We start from the raw sequence: 21,759 nt of genomic DNA on the forward strand, positions 1-21,759 counted from the left end.
TTTTGGAAACCGACAACTATATTGAGATTAAATGTTTAATCGATAAGAACATTTGAATAATATCGGCTAAAATCCATCTCGTTCCATCTTATCCCACTGCGCTCCAGTGGGCTTCCTCTCACTACCATATTTGGTAGTGGATGGAAACAGTAAGCGGATGCTTCACATTTAAAAAATCCAGTGAAATGTCTGTTTATTTTATCTGTGTTCTCATAGGGTGCGTTCGTAAATTGCCTCCAGTTTGTCAGAGTGTGCTCTGGATAGTTCGTCAATTCAGAGCGCACACTGGACGCTCTTACAGAGGAGTAGGGTTGATCTGAGTGTTCTGACCTTACAACGGCAGTGAAGTACTTAAGTTGACTAGCTATTTCCAGACGCAAATGAGCAACACAACAAGGGAACACCTTTGACCATTTTACTTAACCTAGCAGAGGTGGTTAGGATGTTTTCATGTTATCTAAAGCGTTGGTGACTGTAACTGTGCTGCTGGCAACAATTTAATTACGCTTTTTTGCCGACGTTTACCGACACTGGACATATCACAAGAATTTCGCTTCACACGCAATAACATCTGATAAACACGCGTTGATAGCCAGAGTGAATTTACAAACGCACCCATATTATCTGCAATCCAAGGTCTATCAAAATAAATAATTGGTTCACACAGTACATTGTGGACCTGCCCGCCCTCTCGCAGTCAAACTATCCGCTCGGGCCAAGTCACCGGGCTAACAAAATTGGTCTGGTCCCAATGATTTTCAGTAGACCTGCTGGCCTGGGCTTCACCGAGTAAAAACAATTTACTGTGGTACATTACAATTATAACGGATAAAGTCCATTTGACGCTTAATAAATGAATGCCCGTCTTCATTCTACAGTAGCATAATAAAGATACCCTGACCACAGTCTTCTACTACCCACGGAAACCGTGTACGGGAGAAAAAAAAAGCGAGGCTGCTGACGTGTTTCCGCTTCCCCTCTTCTCGCAGTGAGAAAGAAACGGTCTGGCTGTTTGTGACGAAGCGGAAGAAGCGACAACACCGCAGGAAAACACTATTCGTGATTAAAAAAACAAATCAATTGGAGGATAGTCTGTCTGGCTATTCGAGTCCATGACCAGACAGTGAGAACGGAGAGGAGGGCTTGAAGGGAGCCTTTTCGTTGGTAAGTGTTTTCAATCTTGTTTTTTTTTCTCTCTCAAGCTAGCTGTACAGTAGCTAGCTAAGCGTACGGGATCACTCTGGCTTGTGCCACTGCTATCTATGTTCTCCCTCTGTCAGTATACTGCTTTTGATATCGGCCTCTTTGGCTTGGGCCTAATTGTCTATGTTTTGAACCTGTGGAAAAACAATGTTACCAACTTGTGTGTAGCTAATACTATTGTCATTTACGATAACATCTGTCTTATTGGCTGTCTTCTACCCGTGTGCGCTCAACAATGTCCTCGGTCTAGGATAAGGCTGGCTAGAGCTATGATCTACTAGCTAATGAATCTCATTTCATAGACTCTGACCCTTCAAAGGCTATTTGAGCCGTCAAAAGTGTTTGTAAACCAACAATGACATGTCTGTTAGTGGGTCTGCTGCCACGACAGAGGTAGAGGGAGGAGAGAGGACGGGCAAGGGCCACTGCAATGAGGAAGGAAACCCGTTGTGGATGACGATGCCCAAGTAAAATAGATAACCATAGCTACCATAATACCTCACTACCAGTATAGTAATACCATAATAACCTAACGAGAAGCAGTGGATAAAATGCATACAATCAGTGTTATTACAGTATAGAGCTGCCCATCCCGTTTAAATGGGTGGTTTTACAACAGACTTGGGACTATTTTGTTACAATAATATATAATATAATAAATAATATAATATAATAATAATAATATAATAATACAATAACTCTTTGTCTCTAACCTTTGTCTAATAAATCAGATCATCAGCTTTGGACAGTAGCTAAGTTATTAGTTACGGTGGTACATCGTGATAGTGGTTACGTTAGTGCTGTAAAATTGGCTATCATTAATCATATTTCCCAACTTTATAACCTTGTGTCCTGACATGCAAGCAGATGCCTATAACAATGCATGTCACCCTATAGTGTGTACTACATTGTTCTCACCTGCTAGATCTGCTACACTTCATCATAGCTGTTTTGTGAAACATTGTTGCAATATATCAAAATATAGACTTGTTTGACGATCCTTGGATATGTGACATTTTGGCATAGATTACAGTGCCGTTTCTGCTCGGTGTTTTATCCAGCAGCAGCGAATGCGGACGGACATATACAGTCGGTCCTGCGCACTGCAATCAGTACAGTTGCACGTGTCGGTGCGTGTGACTCGGGCCATTGAAGCATCCGCTGTACTATGAGGGCATTTGCTAATTCAATTTGGCCAAGTTTACTAGGCGCAGTTAAATAAATAAAATAAAACATATTTTTCTATTCCCCCCTCCCCAAAGTGTAAATGCTAATGCTTAAGCATTGTGGTCATATATCATAGCCCGATTAACATAATGGCTCATTACAAAGCAATAATGACAACAAAATAAGCAATAAGTACAATTTGATTACTACTTGATCCCCAAAACGTTTTGAAATCTCAGAAATGAAAAGGTAAATGTCCCTTCTCGCGCTCTCTCGTGCAGTAGCACATAGAGATGCTCCTGCATGGGTTTACACCACATAATGGCCTCCATAACAAAAGGCTTTCTTTCTCTGCTTCCATGCTACTCTCTCTCTCCCTCGATTTCTCATGCTCTCCATGCCGAGCCCCTATCTTCTACTCGCTATCTTTCTCCTTCACTTATTCAATTCAAAGGGCTTTATTGGCATGGGAAACATACATATGTTTACAAATCAAGTATAATAGATAATAAACAAAAGTGAAATCAACAGTAAACATTACACTCACAAGACTTTCAAAGGAATAAAAACATTATAAATGTTATTATGTACCGTGTTGTAATGATGTGCACATTGTTAAAGTACAAAGGGGAGCATAAATAAACATAAAGATGGGTTGTTTTTATAATTTGTGTTTGTTCGTCACTGGTTGCCCTTTTCTTGTGGCAACAGGTCACAACACATGTTGCTTCTGTGATGGCACACTGGAATTTCCCCGAACAGATCGGGTTTGTTTTAAAAATCTTTGTTGGTCTGTGTAATCTGAGGGAAATATGAGTCTCTAATATGGTCATGCATTGTTAGGAAGCACAGCTCAGTTTCCACCTCATTTTGTGGGCAGTGTGCTGCACATAGCCTGTCTTCTCTTGAGAGCCAGGTCTGCCTACGGCGGCCTTTCTCAATAGCAAGGCTATGCTCAGTCACAGTGGTCAGGTATTCTGCCACTGTGTACTCTGGTTTGGGCCAAATAGCATGTTTTTTTGTTAATTCTTCCCAATGTGTCAAGTAATTATCTTTTTGTTTTCTCATGATTTGGTTGGGTCTAATTGTGTTGCTGTCCTGGGGCTCTGTGGGGTCTGTTTGTGTTTGTGAACAGAGCCACAGGACCAGCTTGCTTAGGGGACTCTTTTCCAGGTTAGCTCTCGGTAGGCAATCGCTTGGGAATCGCTTCCTTTTAGGTGGTTGCAGAATTTAACAGCTCTTTTCTGGATTTTGATAATTAAAGGGTATTGTCCTAATTGTGCTCTGCATGCATTATTTGGTGTTTTACTTTGTACACAGGATGTTTTTGCAGAATTCTGCGTCGTCTCAATATGGTCTTTGTCCCATTTTGTGAATTATTGGTTGGTTAGCTGAACCCAGACATTACAACCATGCGGGGCAATGGGATCTTAAACTGATTTTTTATTTTTTTTGCCAGACTGGGATGTCAAATTTAATGTTCCTGTTGATGCCGTAGAAGGCCCTTTTTTGCCTCGTCTCTCAGATATTTCACAGCTTTGTGGAAGTTACCTGTGGTGCTGATGTTTAGGCCGATGTATGTTTAGTTTTTTGTGTGCTCTAGGGAAACGATGTCTAGATGGAATTTGTATTTCTGGTCCTGACAACTGGACCTTTTTTTGGAACACCATTATTTTTGTCTTACTGAGATTTATGCCGGCAGCATACCACCTTTTTCATTTTAAATTTTTATCTTTATTTAACTAGGCGAGTCAGTTAAGAACGAATTCTTATTTTCAATTACGGTCTAGGAACAGTGGGTTAACTGCCTGTTCAGGGGCAGAACAACAGCTCGGGGATATGAACTTGCAACCTTCTGGTTACTAGTCCAACACTCTAACCACTAGCTGCCACCCCGGAAGCTAAGCAGGGTTGGTCCCGGTCAGTTCCTGGATGGGAGACTAGATGCTGCTGGAAGTGGTGTTGGAGGCACTCTTTCCTCTGGTCTAAAAAAATATCCCAATACCCCAGGGCAGTGATTGGGGACACTGCCCTGTGTAGGGTGCCGTCTTTCGGATGGGACCTTAAACGGGTGTCCTGACTCTCTCTGAGGTCATTAAAGATCCCATGACACTTATCGTAAGAGTAGGGGTGTTAACCCCGGTGTCCTAGATAAATTCCCAATCTGGCCCTCAAACCATCACGGTCACCTAATAATCCCCAGTTTACAATTAGCTCATTCATCCCCTTCCTCTCCCCTGTAACTATTCCCCAGGTCGTTGCTGCAAATGAGAACGTGTGCTCAGTCAACTTACCTGGTAAAATAAGGGATTTAAAAAAATTACTCTGTGCAGAAGATCTAGGTGCTGCTGTAGACCCTCCTTGGTTGGGAACAGATCTAGGTGCTGCTGTAGGCCCTCCTTGGTTGGGAACAGATCTAGGTGCTGATGTAGACCCTCCTTGGTTGGGAACAGATCTAGGTGCTGCTGTAGGCCCTCCTTGGTTGGGAACAGATCTAGGTGCTGCTGTAGGCCCTCCTTGGTTGGGAACAGATCTAGGTGCTGCTGTAGGCCCTCCTTGGTTGGGAACAGATCTAGGTGCTGCTGTAGGCCCTCCTTGGTTGGGAACAGATCTAGGTGCTGCTGTAGGCCCTCCTTGGTTGGGAACAGATCTAGGTGCTGCTGTAGGCCCTCCTTGATTGGGAACAGAAGCACCAGATCATCAACAGTAGACATTTGACTTCAGATTCTAGTAGGGGGAGGCCGGGTGCTGCAGACTGTTCTAGTGCCCTCGCCAATTCATTGATATACAGTTGAAGTCGGAAGTTTACATACACTTAGGTTGGAGTCATTAAAACTGTTTTTGTCATCCACTCCACATATTTCTTGTTAAACCACTATAATTTTGGCAAGTTGGTTAGGATATCTACTTCATGCATAACACAAGTCTTTTTTCCAACAATTGTTTACAGACAGATTATTTCACTTATTCACTGTATCACAATTCCAGTGGGTCAGAAGTTTACATACACTAAGTTGACGGTGCCTTTCAACAACTTGAAAAATTCCAGAAAATGATGTAATGGCTTTAGAAGTTTCTGATAGGCTAATTGACATAATTTCAGTCAATTGGAGGTGTATCTTTGGATGTATTTCACGGCCTACCTTCAAATGTAGTGCCTCTTTGCTGGACATCATGGGAAAATCAAAAGAAATCAGACCTCAGAAAAAAATTGTAGATCTCCACAAGTCTGGTTCATCCTTGGGAGCAATTTCCAAACACCTGAAGGTACCACGTTCATCTGTACAAACAGAGCTGTCATACCGCTCAGGAAGGAGATGCGTTCTGTCTCCTAGAGATGAACGGACTTTGGTGCGAAAAGTGCAAATCAATCCCAGAACAACAGCAAAGGACCTTGTAAAGATGCTGGAGGAAACCGGTACAAAGCGATCTATTTCCACAGTAAAACAAGTCCTATATAGGCATAACCTGAAAGGCTGCTCAGCAAGGAAGAAGACACTGCTCCAAAACCGCCATAAAAAAGCCAGACTATGGTTTGCAACTGCACATGGGCACAAATATTGTACTATTTGGAGAAATGTCCTGCGGTCTGATGAAACAAAAATATAACTGTTTGGCCATAATGACCATTGTTGTGTTTGGCAGAAAAAGGGGGATGCTTGCAAACTAAAGAACACGATCCCAACAGTGTAGTACGTGGGTCACAGCATCATGTTGTGGGGGTGCTTTACTGCAAAAGGGACTGGTGCACTTCACAAAATAGATGGCATCATGTGGAAGGAAAATTATGTGGATATATTGAAGCAACATCTCAAGACATCAGTCAGGAAGTTAAAGCTTGGTCGCAAATGGGTCTTCCAAATGGACAATGACCCCAAGCATACTTCCAAGGTTGTGACAAAATGGCTTAACGACAACAAAGTCACGGTATTGGAGTGGCGATCACAAAGCCCTGAAGGCGTGTGTGAGCAAGGAGGCCTACAGACCTAGCTCAGTTACACCAGCTCTGTGAGGAGGAATGGGCCAAAATTCACCCAACTTATTGTGGGAAGGTTGGGGAAGGCTACCCTAAACATTTGACCCAAGTTAAACAATTTAAAGGCAACGCTACCAAATACTAATACTAAATACTAAACTTCTGACCCACTGTGAATGTGATGCAAGAAATAATAGCCAAAATAAATCATTCTCTCTACTATTATTCTGACATTTCACAGTCTTGAAATAAAGTAGTGATCCTAACTGACCTAAGACAGGGATTTTTTTTTTACTAAGGTCAAATGTCAGTAATTGTGAAAAAACTGAGTTTAAATGTATTTGGCTAAGGTGTATGTAAACGTCAGACTGTAACTGTACATGTTGAAGAGAGTGGGACTTAAGCTGCATCCCTGTCTTAACCCACGGCCCTGTGGAAAGAAATGTATTTTTTGCCAATTTTAGCTGCACACTTGTTTGTGTATATGGTTTTTATAGTATGTTTCTCCCCCAACACTACTTTCCATCAGTTTGTATAGCAGACCCTCGTGCCAAATTGAGTCAAACGCTTTTTTGGAGTCAACACGGCATGAGAAGACTTTGCCATTGTTTTGGTTTGATTGTTTGTTAATTAGGATGTGCAGGGTGAAATATGCGATCAGTCGTATATTTGGTATAAAGCCAATTTGACATTTGTTCAGTACATTGTTTTCACTGAGGAAATTATAGGAGTCTGCTATTAATGATAACACAGAGGATTTCCCTAAGGTTGCTGTTCATGCATATCCCACGGTAGTAATTGGGGTCAAATTTGTCTTCACTTTTGTGGATTGGTGTGATCAGTCCTTGGTTCCAAATATTGAGAATGATGTCAAAGACGAGGATGATTCCTTTTTAAAGTATAGCCAATTTGTGGTCTGTATATTTTGTCATTTAGTATACCATCAACTCCACAGGCCTTCTGGGTCGGTATTTTGTCCTGTAGTTCATTCAACGTAAATGGAAAATCCAGTAGGTTCTGGTAGTCTTTAACAGCTGATTGTAAGATTTGTAATTGATCACGTATATGTTTTTGCTGTTTGTTCTTTGTTATAGAGCAAGAGTGTCTGCTAAATGACTTAAATGTAAATGTAAAACGATTGGAGAACATCCCTGTTTTGAATCAATACCTATTCATGTTTGTTTAGTGTGTTACAATTTCCCCAGAAGTGGTTATATGCTATGGATTCTTCAGTTACATTGAGCTGATTTCTGAAGTGCGGTTCCTTTTTCATTACATTTCTGTATATCGAGTCTGTCTTCTATTATCCAGAGTTCTTACATTCTAGTCTTCTATTATCCAGTGTTCTTATATTCTCGTCTTCTATTATACAGTGTTCTTACATTCTCGTCTTCTATTATCCAGTGTTCTTACATTCTCGTCTTCTATTATACAGTGTTCTTACATTCTAGTCTTCTATTATCCAGTGTTCTTACATTCTCGTCTTCTATTATACAGTGTTCTTACATTCTCGTCTTCTATTATCCAGAGTTCTTACATTCTAGTCTTCTATTATCCAGTGTTCTTACATTCTCGTCTTCTATTATCCAGTGTTCTTACATTCTCGTCTTCTATTATCCAGTGTTCTTACATTCTCGTCTTCTATTATCCAGTGTTCTTATATTCTAGTCTTCTATTATCCAGAGTTCTTACATTCTCGTCTTCTATTATCCAGTGTTCTTATATTCTATTATCAGTGTTCTTACATTCTCGTCTTCTATTATCCAGTGTTCTTACATTCTCGTCTTCTATTATCCAGTGTTCTTACATTCTCGTCTTCTATTATCCAGTGTTCTTACATTCTCGTCTTCTATTATCCAGTGTTCTTACATTCTCGTCTTCTATTATCCAGTGTTCTTACATTCTCGTCTTCTATTATACAGTGTTCTTACATTCTAGTCTTCTATTATCCAGAGTTCTTACATTCTAGTCTTCTATTATCCAGTGTTCTTACATTCTCGTCTTGTATTATCGAGTGTTCTTACATTCTAGTCTTCTATTATCCAGAGTTCTTACATTCTCGTCTTCTATTATCCAGAGTTCTTACATTCTCGTCTTCTATTATCCAGAGTTCTTACATTCTCGTCTTCTATTATCCAGTGTTCTTACATTCTAGTCTTCTATTATCCAGAGTTCTTACATTCTCGTCTTCTATTATCCAGAGTTCTTACATTCTCGTCTTCTATTATCCAGTGTTCTTACATTCTCGTCTTCTATTATCCAGTGTTCTTACATTCTCGTCTTCTATTATCCAGTGTTCTTACATTCTCGTCTTCTATTATCCAGTGTTCTTACATTCTAGTCTTCTATTATCCAGTGTTCTTACATTCTCGTCTTCTATTATCCAGAGTTCTTACATTCTTGAAAATCCTGGCGAAGTCCTGAGATTTTAAAATTGTGTTTTCCAGGCCTGGAAAAGTTTTGGAAAATAATACAATCTGAAACATTTTAAGAAAAGTAATGGAAATTAATTTAATACATAATTTTATTTAGGCACAGTTTAAAAAAAAAAACAGGATCAGAATGACTCGAGAACATCTGTGTTTGTGTGCTTAACCTACATAGTGCGAGGCAAGGGGGCCATTGCTCAAGGATTGAGTTACAGTCGGGCATTACAGCAGCAGGCAGGCCTATAAAATAGGATAGAGAACAGATTCATTAGGGAGCCAATTCAAAACATATTTTGTACCCTCTAGTTAACTGTTTGTCATACCCCCCACACAAAAAAAAGCATTCGCAGACACTGGCGAATAAGGTCATACAAAGTTGATTTACTTTTTTTAAACAATTCACATGATTCATTTTAAACTATATATTTTTGTTGACTAAATCACGATTCACTTCTTCGTTTGTATTTAGTTGAGATTCGGTTCAATCCCAAAGAATCAAATTCATGTCAATCCAAATAATTAGTGAATCGTGAACATTCATTCACTCATTCATTCATTCTAGGCAGAAATGTTAGATGTAGCCTTTCTTTTTGAATGATGTGGCTTCAGTAAATGATACTCAGCCTGCAAAGTAAACGCTTCTAAACGGGGCATAAAATGAACACCCGTCATCCGCCAAATGCAGGTAGATTTAGGTATTGGCGGGTAAGAATCTATATTTTACCAGCCATGTTGGCGTGTGGTCAATTTGTAGATCTCTACAGTGCGAGCATTACATTTGTGAATAAAAATAGTCAAGTATGAGCACATGCTTTCCGATTTTATTGTAGAAAAATGCTGCAGTAGCTGTTTTGTTTCATAGTTGCTAATCACACTTAAAAAATATGAATCCTATATACCACCTGAGGTAGCAACAATGCCTGGCAGGAGAGCTGTATACTCTGAGTGAAATGCTGATAGATTCATTTTTGGAGGCGCTGTGCACAGGGATAGAAGATTGTCTAATTAAATCTAGGAAGTCTCCAAAGTGAGACTTTGTCCTCGTGTTTCTTGGTTATTTACATCGTGTTAATCATAAGCTAGGATGTCTTTCAACGTAGCTTGAGTCTGCTGCTTCAACTGATAGCGAAGAGACGCCCAAGTCAGATCCCAAATCTCACACACACAAAACCTCAAGTGGCCCCGTTACCACAGTAACCTCCCGCCCTTTAAAGAGGCAGCTAAACATTTTGTCTCATCTGATATTTTGGTTTAAAGACTCGGGCTACAAAAAAAGGTAAAGAAATTGAGCAATATACCACATTTACTTGTTACTAATACCTTTCTTGTTTTAGAAACATTTACAAAACATGGTCATACGTTTTTAGTTTCTTTGATGTAATTAGGGCCAAAATATATATTTTGGCTGGTAAAAACAATTTGAGTAGCTGGTGGACCAAAAAGTCAATTTTAGGCTCTGCTTCTAAGGTAGCTAAGATGAATATGAATACCGTAATTTCGGGACTATAAACCGCTTTATTCCCACGCTTTGAACCTTGCGGTTTATACAATGACGCGGCTAATTTATGGATTTTTCCCGCTTTCACAAGATTCATGCCGCCAAAAAACTGAGCACCGTCACATAATGTGATGTAAATCGAGCGCACTCAAACTTCCCATCATTCTGATTACGGTAGTTATTTTGTCACCCTCATCATGGCAAAGATACGGAGAAATGCATATGATGCAGCTTTCAAGTTGAAGGCGATCGATCTGGCTGTTGGAAAAGGAAATAGAGCTGCTGCACGGGAGCTTGGCCTTAATGAGTCGATGATAAGACGTTGGAAACAGCAGCGTGAGGAACTGACTCAGTGCAAAAAGACAACAAAATGCTTTCAGAGGGAAGAAAAGCAGATGGCCCAAAGTATTTGCAGCCACTCGACATCAGTGTAAATCGTGCATTTAAGGTGGCGCTCCTTGTTCAGTGGGAGGCTTGGATGACAAGTGGGGAGAAATCCTTCACTAAAAAGGGCCGCATGCGAAGAGCAACTTATGGTCAAGTCTGCCAGTGGGTCCTGACAGCGTGGAGCATTGTCAAAAAATCCACTATCATCAACAGGTTTTGAAAGGCTGGACTGCTGCGTGTTGAAGGGGCAGCATGAGCTCAGCGGGGTATTGCCTCCGGATGAAAGTGACGAGAGCGACAATGAAAACGATCCAACATCGGATGAAGCCATTCTGAGGCTATTCATCTCCGACACCGAAGGAGATGACTTCAGTGGTTTCAGTGCACAGGAGGAGGAAGATAGTGACCAAGTTCATTTGTTTCAATGTACCGGTAGGCACCTGCGGCTTATAGACATGTGCGGCTTATTTATGTACAAAATACATATTTTTTTAAATAATTCAGTGGGTGCGGTTTATATTCAGGTGCGCTTAATAGTCCAGCAATTACGGTATATTAGAAAAGGTACATTTCCTGAAAATGTGTGGGCTTTCTTCAGCTGAATAAAAAGATTTGTAGCCTACCGTAGCCATTTATTTGATCTTTTGATATATTGAATGAGTGAATTATTGCAAAAGGCATAAAACGTATTTGGTTGAAATGTTGCAATGTTTTACATCAATGGGGGTCAACCATCCTCCGGAAGAGCTCATGGGGGGAAGGGGGTCAACCATCCTCTGGGAGAGCTCATGGGGGAGGGGGTCAACCATCCTCTGGGAGAGCTCATGGGGGGAAGGGGGTCAACCATCCCCCGGGATAACTCATGGGGGGGTCAACCATCCTCCTGGAGAGCTCTAACAAATCACATTTTAGAGATCAGCTGCTCAACCGGACCTTGATAAACTAAGTGTTTGAGCAGGGCTTGATGAAAAGCCTGCACACCCAGTAACTCTGACTGAGGGTTGACCACATATGTTTATACAGTTGCCTAACAGGTATTCTACTTTGTTGGGTGGGGGTTATTAGTCTAGGTTCCAAGCTATCTGCTCTAATGTTGCTATTTTGTAGAATGCCCTTGATGATGCTAGCCGGATGGCCACAGCTAGATAAATACCTAGCAAGACTACAAAGAAACAAAAAAATTCACTCTCCATAATCACATACTGCCAATTGCCAGCCCATAGCCAAGTGTTTAGGTAGCTAATGTTAGCATATTCGCTAGCTAGCACATCATAGTGCAGTGTCCTTAGCTAGCTAGCTAACATGGGCACCTGTTTAATGGAAACTAGCTGATCCATTGTGATTTTATTAGAATATCAATACTGGTTAGCTAGCTTGCAGGAAGTAGTTAGTGTTGTGTCCATTGCCTCCGTGCACTTAGCTAGCTAACATCCCATAGCCTACATTGCATAACAAGTGTGACTAGCTCATCTATGAACGTACGGAGAAAATTCCCACTCTAAAAAATATATATATTTTGTTCCTGCACATGGGGGTTTGTGTTCTCTGATTGGCTCGAAGTCGAGTTGTTGGCCACTGACGAACATTTTGATTCAACAAGTAGAACCGGTAGAACCGGGTCGGCACACAGCAGGTACACCGGCCACTGTGATAAGGCCGTACTTCTAGCCAGACGGGTTGTTGTTCTGTTCAGACTTAGCCTCTTGGCATGATGCAGTGCCACTGTGCCAACGTAGTTCTTGCCAAAGGCCCATGCGTCACCCTCTGCCACCTCCCACCAGCCTGCATGCAGGTGACACTGTTGCCTCTCCACTGGGAACAGAAAGGAAAGGTGATGGCAGGAGGGTACCGGACCTGATTATCAAGGGTCGCCATGTGTGTGTGTGTGTTTCTCCCAGGAATAGGCCTATGTGTATACTTACTCTATGGTCTATTTCTGTGAGTGTCGCCATCGGGCGTACCTGTCTCACCCACTGTGATAAGTTCCTATCGGCAGTGTGATTCTTGGTGTGTTTAATGCTTTTAAGGAGTGTTACTGCTTAAAGGTCCAACGGCCTCATACACTATATATACACCAGTATGTGGACACCCCTTTAAATTAGTGGATAGAGAATAACGTACTACTACCCAGGACATTACTGAGGTTAGAGAATAACATACTTACACTATAATAATAATAATAATAATAATAATATATGCCATTTAGCAGACGCTTTACACATACACATACACACACACACTTTGTGGACACCCCTTCAAATTAGTGGATTCAGCTATTTCAGCCACACCCATTGATGACCGGTGTATAAATCCAGCATAGCCATGCAATCTCCATAGACAAACACGGGTAGTAGAATGGCCTTACTGAAGAGCTCCGAGTCTTTCAAAGCATGCCACCTTTCCAACGAGTCAGTTCAGTCAAATTTCTACCCTGCTAGAGCCGCCCCGGTCAACTGTAAGTGCTGTTATTGTGAAGTAGAAACTTTTTAAGGTCACAGAATGGGGACCGCTGAGTGCGGAAGTGTGTAGCGTGTACAAAATCTGTCCTCAGTTGTAACACTCACTTCTGAGTTCCAAACTGCCTCTGGAAGTAACGTCATCAGCACAATAAATGTTTGTCGGGAGCTTCCTGAAATGGGTTTCCATGGCTGAGCAGCTGCACACAAGCCTAAGATCACCATGCCCGAAATGCATAGTGCCAACTATAAAGTTTGGTGGAGGAGGAATAATGGTCTGGGGCTGCTTTTCATTGTTTGTGCTAGGCCTCTTTGTTTCAGCGAAGGGAAATAATTAACGCTACAGCCTACAATTGACATTCTAGACGATTCTGTGCTTCCAACTTTGTGGCAGCAGTTTGGGGAAGGTGCTGCTACAACAACCTCCAGTCTTCTGGGAAAGCTTTCTACTAGATGTTGGAACTTGACCGGCCTGCACAGAACCCTGACCTCAACCCCATCGAACACCTTTGGGATGAATTGGAACGCCGACTGTGAGCCAGGCCAAATCGCCCCAACATCAGTGTCCGACGTCACTAACGCTCTTGTGGCTGAATGGAAGCAAGTCCCCGCCGCAATGTTCCAACATCTAGTGGAAAGCCTTCCCAGAAGACTGGAGGCTGTTATAGCAGTAATGTTCCAACATCTAGTGGAAAGCCTTCCCAGAAGAGTGGAGGCTGTTATAGCAGTAATGTTCCAACATCTAGTGGAAAGCCTTCCCAGAAGAGTGGAGGTTGTTGTAGCAGTAATGTTCCAACATCTAGTGGAAAGCCTTCCCAGAAGACTGGAGGCTGTTATAGCAGTAATGTTCCAACATCTAGTGGAAAGCCTTCCCAGAAGACTGGAGGTTGTTATAGCAGCAATGTTCCAACATCTAGTGGAAAGCCTTCCCAGAAGAGTGGAGGCTGTTATAGCAGTAATGTTCCAACATCTAGTGGAAAGCCTTCGCAGAAGACTGGAGGCTGTTATAGCAGTAATGTTCCAACATCTAGTGGAAAGCATCTAGTGGAAAGCCTTCGCAGAAGACTGGAGGCTGTTATAGCAGTAATGTTCCAACATCTAGTGGAAAGCCTTCCCAGAAGAGTGGAGGCTGTTATAGCAGTAATGTTCCAACATCTAGTGGAAAGCCTTCCCAGAAGAGTGGAGGCTGTTATAGCAGTAATGTTCCAACATCTAGTGGAAAGCCTTCCCAGAAGACTGGAGGCTGTTAGCAGATAGCAGTAATGTTCCAACATCTCCCAGAAGAGTGGAAAGCCTTCCCAGAAAGACTGGAGGCTGTTATAGCAGTAATGTTCCAACATCTAGTGGAAAGCCTTCCCAGAAGAGTGGAGGCTGTTATAGCAGTAATGTTCCAACATCTAGTGGAAAGCCTTCCCAGAAGACTGGAGGCTGTTATAGCAGTAATGTTCCAACATCTAGTGGAAAGCCTTCCCAGAAGACTGGAGGCTGTTATAGCAGTAATGTTCCAACATCTAGTGGAAAGCCTTCCCAGAAGACTGGAGGCTGTTATAGCAGTAATGTTCCAACATCTAGTGGAAAGCCTTCCCAGAAGACTGGAGGCTGTTTAGTAATGCAACATCTAGTGGAAAGCCTTCCCAGAAGAGTGGAGGCTGTTATAGCAGTAATGTTCCAACATCTAGTGGAAAGCCTTCCCAGAAGAGTGGAGGGTGTTCCATCTAGTGGAAACACTTTTGGTCATGTTCCAACATCTATATGTTATTTTCAGATGTTCCAAGATCTGGCCTTCCCAAAACTGTCAATGTTCCCATCTAGTGGAAAGCCTTCCCAGAATAATTTCTCAATTGCAAAACACACTCACTGTACACAGATTTAACCAGCTTTATCCTATTTCAGTGGCCTTTGGTCTTCTTCCATTCCACACAGGTTTTAGCAGTAATGTTCCAACAGCATGCCTTCCCAGAATGGAGGCTGTTAGACCATGTGTTACATCTTGGAAAGCCTTCCCAGAAGTGGAGGCTTTTCAGTAATGTTCAACATCCAGTGCTGTAAACATGGAGATATGGCCATGTGGGAACACTAGTGGAAAGCCTTCCCAGAAGACTGGAGGCTGTTATAGCAGTAATGTTGTTTATCAATGTGCAGTAATGTTCCAACATTTATTTATTTATTTATGTTCCAAAATCTTGCTTGATATGAAAGATAAGTTCCAACATCTTATGCTTCCCAGAAGACTGGAGGCTGTTATAGCAGTAATGTTCCAAATGTGAAAGCCTTGATGTTCAGATGTTCCAACATCTAGTGGAAAGCTCTTCACAAAAATCGGATCAGAGTCGTGATCATGGGCTATCTCTCCATCTCTCTTTCTCTGGGCTCTCTCTCCCTTTTCCCTCAGCCACAGCCTGGCTCCATCAGCTCCATCAGCTCCATCAGTTCCATCAGAGCAGAGGGCTGAATTCAAGACATTAGTCAGACCTATCAGATGGCAATCTGGGAACACTAACCCCATATAATGTGGTGTTTATCAATTCATGCAGTTCCCTGGCACACTGAGTGCTCTGTTTCAAAAATCGGATAGATCACATGCCTCCATCTCTCTTTCTCTGGGCTCTCTGTGTTCCTCAGACAGCCTGGCTCCATCAGCTCCATCAGCTCCATCAGTTCCATCCCTGCTCTCTGTGCAATCTCTTCACTGCAGACACTGAGTGCCTTCTCTCCCCTGCTCTCTCTGTGTTTCCTAGACACATGCCTTCTCTCCCCTGCTCTCTGTGTTTCCTAGACACGTGCCTTCTCTCCCCTGCTCTCTCTGTTTCCTAGACACATGCCTTCTCTCCCTCTCTGTTTCCTAGACACACGTGCCTTCTCTCCCCTGCTCTCTGTGTTTCCTAGACACATGCCTTCTCTCCCCTGCTCTCTGTGTTCCTAGACACGTGCCTTCTCTCCCCTGCTCTCTGTGTTCCTAGACACATGCCTTCTCTCCCCTGCTCTCTGTGTTCCTAGACACGTGCCTTCTCTCCCCTGCTCTCTGTGTGTTCCCTAGACACATGCCTTCTCTCCCCTGCTCTCTGTGTTTCCTAGACACATGCCTTCTCTCCCCTGCTCTCTGTGTTTCCTAGACACATGCCTTCTCTCCCCTGCTCTCTCTGTGTTCCTAGACACATGCCTTCTCTCCCCTGCTCTCTGTGTTTCCTAGACACATGCCTTCTCTCCCCTGCTCTCTCTGTGTTCCTAGACACATGCCTTCTCTCCCCTGCTCTCTCTCTGTTTCCTAGACACATGCCTTCTCTCCCCTGCTCTCTGTGTTTCCTAGACACATGCCTTCTCTCCCCTGCTCTCTCTGTGTTCCTAGACACATGCCTTCTCTCCCCTGCTCTCTGTGTTTCCTAGACACATGCCTTCTCTCCCCTGCTCTCTGTGTTCCTAGACACATGCCTTCTCTCCCCTGCTCTCTCTGTGTTTCCTAGACACATGTCTTCTCTCCCCTGCTCTCTCTGTGTTTCCTAGACACATGCCTTCTCTCCCCTGCTCTCTGTGTTCCTAGACACATGCCTTCTCTCCCCTGCTCTCTGTGTTTCCTAGACACATGCCTTCTCTCCCCTGCTCTCTCTGTGTTCCTAGACACATGCCTTCTCTCCCCTGCTCTCTCTGTGTTTCCTAGACACATGCCTTCTCTCCACTGCTCTCTGTGTTTCCTAGACACATGCCTTCTCTCCCCTGCTCTCTGTGTTCCCTAGACACATGCCTTCTCTCCCCTGCTATCTGTGTTCCCAGACGTTTGAACAGTAGTGTACATTAGGCTGACATGACTAGTTAGAGACCTCATGACCAGGAGGACTAGACTATTTTCACTCTTCTTGTTGACTGACAACACAAGGCCTACTTCTGAGGGCAGAGTTGGTCCGATTCACAGTGTTTAATGGTCACATGTACAGGGTTGCAGGTGTGATTGCAGGGTACAGTGAAAATCTTAGGCTTCACGCTCCAACACGGAGGACTAAATTAAATAAGAGTAGTGGACAGTAAGAATTGTCCACTTTTCAAGATTAGACACCATTTTCTACCCAGGTTTTTGCTGAGTTTGTAATCTGATTTACAGCAGCAATCTGATTACAGTAGAGTAGTTCTGGGAGTTATTCCCTCTTACCCAGACAGAAGGCTGAGTCCAAATGGCTCCCTATAAAGTGCACTACTTTTCATATATAGTGCACTACTTTTCATATAAAGTGCACTACTTTTCATATATAGTGCACTACTTTTCATATATAGTGCACTACTTTTGACTGGAACCCTATGGGCCATGGTCAAAATTAGTGCATTAGACTATACAGGGAATAGGGTGCCATTTGGGACAGGCCCAAGATCAGATTTTAATAGTCTGGATCCAGCAGATCCCTTCTCACACCACAGACGCTGTGAGACATACGAGATGAGACAGGATGTGGAATTGTGCCAGAGAGGATAGCATGTTACCGCCACAAATGGCATGGTTGGTGAAATGTCATTTAGACCCATACGTAGAATGTATGCACACATGACTGTAAGTCGCTTTGGATAAAAGCGTCTGCTAAATGGCATATATATATATATATATATATATATATATATATATATATATATATATATATATATATATATATATATATATATATAGAATTAGAAGATGGGTACTAGCTAGCATGTACGTGCTAGCTAGTGTTGTGCTAGCCTGCTGATGTTTGGGCTAGCATGCTCGTGTTGTGCTAGCATGCTCGTGTTGTGCTAGCATGCTCGTGTTGGGCTAGCCTGCTCGTGTTGGGCTAGCCTGCTCGTGTTGTGCTAGCATGCTCGTGTTGTGCTAGCATGCTCGTGTTGTGCTAGCATGCTCGTGTTGTGCTAGCCTGCTCGTGTTGGGCTAGCATGCTCGTGTTGTGCTAGCTAGCATGCTCGTGTTGGGCTAACCTGCTAGTGTTGTGCTAGCATGCTCGTGTTGGGCTAGCATGTTCGTGTTGGGCTAGCATGTTCGTGTTGGGCTAGCATGTTCGTGTTGGGCTAGCATGCTCGTGTTGGGCTAGCCTGCTGCACATAACATTGTTTAACATAGATACTCTGTTTCGTCTGACTACATGGGTTGTAAGTTAATTAACTAGTTTACTACACGACATCCAGAATAACATCTGTCGTGGGCACCAATTCAGATATCTAGCCTAAATTGATTTATTTTCATAATTTTGTTTTGATGCTATCGGTATTTGTTGTTTTTCTACCAATTAATTTCCAGTCAGATATCTGTTTTCAGCAGTGGCTGTATTGTGTGGGCCAGAGTGTTTTTATTTTTATTTATTAAGGAAGTTTGAACAAACCAGTCTGTCAACAGAAACAAACTGTGAAGATGGGTCTATTCCTGGCCGTATCAAACCAGGAAACATTCATTTCTATTGTCATTGTGTGTAAGGTGAAACTGGATGACAGAGACCAGAACTATTCTTAGAATGCTTTGATGACGGGCCAGCTGAGAGCTCAACGGAAAGGTTGGGCCAATAGAAGCAGAGTAATATTAAGGTTATTGCAACTTTTAATGTGTTTATTACAAAAAAAAACTCTTATCACACAGTTATTATCATTAACACCAATCAGTGTAATCCAATCTAAAGTAGCAGGTGTGGTGACACCATCATCCTAGAGTGAATCGATCACGCAGCACGTGTCCATGCCTCCTGGTAACCTTTGGTTACGTGCCTCTGCAGAGGACAAGAAGACTATGGAGGAGACACATGAGGTCAGATGATTTTAGGAATATAAAGGAGAAAAATAGATTTTGCACAAGAGAAGGAAGTATAAGAGGTTCTCCTGGCAATCTTAATGTAGTTCGGCTACAGGCTAATCGGGCTGCTTTGTGTTGGAAGGATTTCACAACCTTGGATTTAATAGGTTTGGATTTACTTTTCCACATCCTTAGACTTCAGTCTCTGCTATAGCAGCTTCACTGCTTTGGGCTTCCCTTCACAGATCTCAGTCTCTGCTATAGCAGCTTCACTGCTTTGGGTGTTACCTTCACAGATCTCAGTCTCTGCTATAGCAGCTTCACTGCTTTGGGCTTCCCTTCACAGATCTCAGTCTCTGCTATAGCAGCTTCACTGCTTTGGGCTTCCCTTCACAGATCTCAGTCTCTGCTATAGCAGCTTCACTGCTTTGGGCTTCCCTTCACAGATCTCAGTCTCTGCTATAGCAGCTTCACTGCTTTGGGCGTTACCTTCACAGATCTCAGTCTCTGCTATAGCAGCTTCACTGCTTTGGGCTTCCCTTCACAGATCTCAGTCTCTGCTATAGCAGCTTCACTGCTTTGGGCTTCCCTTCACAGATCTCAGTCTCTGCTATAGCAGCTTCACTGCTTTGGGCTTCCCTTCACAGATCTCAGTCTCTGCTATAGCGGCTTCACTGCTTTGGGCTTCCCTTCACAGATCTCAGTCTCTGCTATAGCAGCTTCACTGCTTTGGGCTTCCCTTCACAGATCTCAGTCTCTGCTATAGCAGCTTCACTGCTTTGGGCGTTACCTTCACAGATCACAGTCTCTGCTATAGCAGCTTCACTGCTTTGGGCTTCCCTTCACAGATCTCAGTCTCTGCTATAGCAGCTTCAATGCTTTGGGCGTTACCTTCACAGATCTCAGTCTCTGCTATAGCAGCTTCACTGCTTTGGGCGTTACCTTCACAGATCACAGTCTCTGCTATAGCAGCTTCACTGCTTTGGGCGTTACCTTCACAGATCTCAGTCTCTGCTATAGCAGCTTCACTGCTTTGGGCGTTACCTTCACAGATCTCAGTCTCTGCTATAGCGGCTTCACTGCTTTGGGCGTACCTTCACAGATCACAGTCTCTGCTATAGCAGCTTCACTGCTTTGCAAACACTGTCAAACAGTCGTACAACCAGCTAGGCTACATCTGAAGAGCTCCTTTGAACTAACACAATATAACAGTTGATGTAGATTTTGTGTTTGTTTGTTGTCGATTAGAGAGGCGGGGCCATCTTGTCCCATCTGCGTCAACAAAAGCTTTTCATTATATCCTGCAGTGCATTACAAGTGCAACCAATGCACTGATAACGATAACACCCAACATTTGACTGTTTTTCTTTCTGTTGGCCATACTTCTAGCCAGATGGATTGTTGTTCTGTTCAGACTGGCCTCTTGGCATGATGCAGTGCCACTGTGCCAACGTAGTCCTTGCCAAAGGCCCATGCGTCACTCTCTGCCACCTTCCACCAGCCATTTTTCTGAGTGTCGCCATCAGGCATGTGTGTCTTGCCACTAGGTCTGTGCCAGTCTTGTGTTGTTACCTACCAGGCCTCCATTCTAATGCAAGCAAAAACAGGAGCCAATCACATTTCCCTCCTCCTCTGTTCTATTCAGCTCAGCAGCTCCATGCTGTTAGCTCCATGCTAGCAGCTCCATGCTAGCAGCTCCATGCTGTTAGCTAGCAGCGCCATGCTATTATCTAGCAGCTCCATGCTGTTAGCTCCATGCTGTTAGCTCCATGCTAGCAGCTCCATGCTAGCAGCTCCATGCTAGCAGCTCCATGCTAGCAGCGCCATGCTGTTAGCTAGCTAGCAGCGCCATGCTATTAGCTAGCAGCTACAAGGCGCTCAGCAGGCTGCCCTCTACTCTCCTAAGGCATGCTGCCTGGCCTGCAGGGATAGCTTGCTACTGTTATGTTCAGTAACCATGCTATTAGCTTATGGCTATCAATAGCTACCAGATCAGCAGGCTGGCTCTGACTACTGGCTGTCTGAGCTAATGGACCCGCTGCCCTCTCTCTCCTGAGGTACGCTGCCTGCCAGGCTTCCGCCAATGCCTGCTGACTAATGACTAAAGCAGCCTAGCGCTAGGCTATCGCTCCCTAGTCTAGCAATCAAGGTTCTGCACCTGGATCTCATTTGTGTTTTAATGACCTTGATTCCTGGATGTGGATTTGATTTGTCTGTTTTTGTTTTCACCCCTAGAGCAATAGTGTTACGGGTTGTTTCTCTGGGAGGGCTCACTCAGGCCCTGCTGGTTTAAAGGGGTTTAACTGTAAAACATCTCTCTCTCTCTGCTGACTTTGCTCCTTTCTTCTCTTCATCCCCAGCTGTTTCTTGGAACCCAACGGTTAATTTCCCCTCTGGGTTCAGGACTGGGGGCTGGAGGATTGGGGGGGGGAGCTGGTGGATTGGGGGGGTGGTGGTGGATTGGGGGGTGGTGGTGGATTGGGGGGTGGTGGTGGATTGGGGGGTGGTGGTGGGGGGGGGTGGATTGGGGGGGGCTGGTGGATGGGGCGGCGGGATTTCCGCTTCTGCTCTGAATACTGGAAGTCACTACTGCTCCCTCTCTCTCTGTCCCACTGTGTCTCTCACTCTCTCGCTGTCTGTCTCTCTCGCTGTCTGTCTCTCTCTCTGTCTCGCCGTCTCTCTCTCGCCGTCTCTCTCTCGCCGTCTCTCTCTCGCCGTCTCTCTCTCTCGCCGTCTCTCTCTCGCCGTCTCTCTCTCGCCGTCTCTCTCTCTCGCTGTCTCTCTCTCTCTCGCTGTCTGTCTCTCTCTCTCGCTGTCTGTCTCTCTCTCTCGCTGTCTGTCTCTCGCCTTCTCTCTCTCTTGCTCTCTGTCCCGCTGTCTCTGTCTCTCTCTCGCCGTCTCTCTCT

At 43.6% G+C, this 21,759-nt stretch overlaps 1 protein-coding gene across 1 annotated transcript in view; it reads left to right on the top strand.

Annotated features, from left to right (window-relative positions):
- The first annotated feature begins 971 nt into the window (after positions 1-971).
- The window catches only part of LOC123995409 (sushi domain-containing protein 6-like), a 69,222-nt gene continuing 48,434 nt past the window's right edge, over positions 972-21,759 (top strand). The window contains exon 1 of the mRNA XM_046298992.1: positions 972-1,164. The gene's annotated coding sequence lies outside the window, so the exon portion shown is untranslated. The remainder of the gene's footprint in view (positions 1,165-21,759) is intronic.

This window comes from Oncorhynchus gorbuscha, linkage group LG14, assembly GCF_021184085.1.
Source record: "Oncorhynchus gorbuscha isolate QuinsamMale2020 ecotype Even-year linkage group LG14, OgorEven_v1.0, whole genome shotgun sequence".
Taxonomy (NCBI): domain Eukaryota; kingdom Metazoa; phylum Chordata; class Actinopteri; order Salmoniformes; family Salmonidae; genus Oncorhynchus; species Oncorhynchus gorbuscha.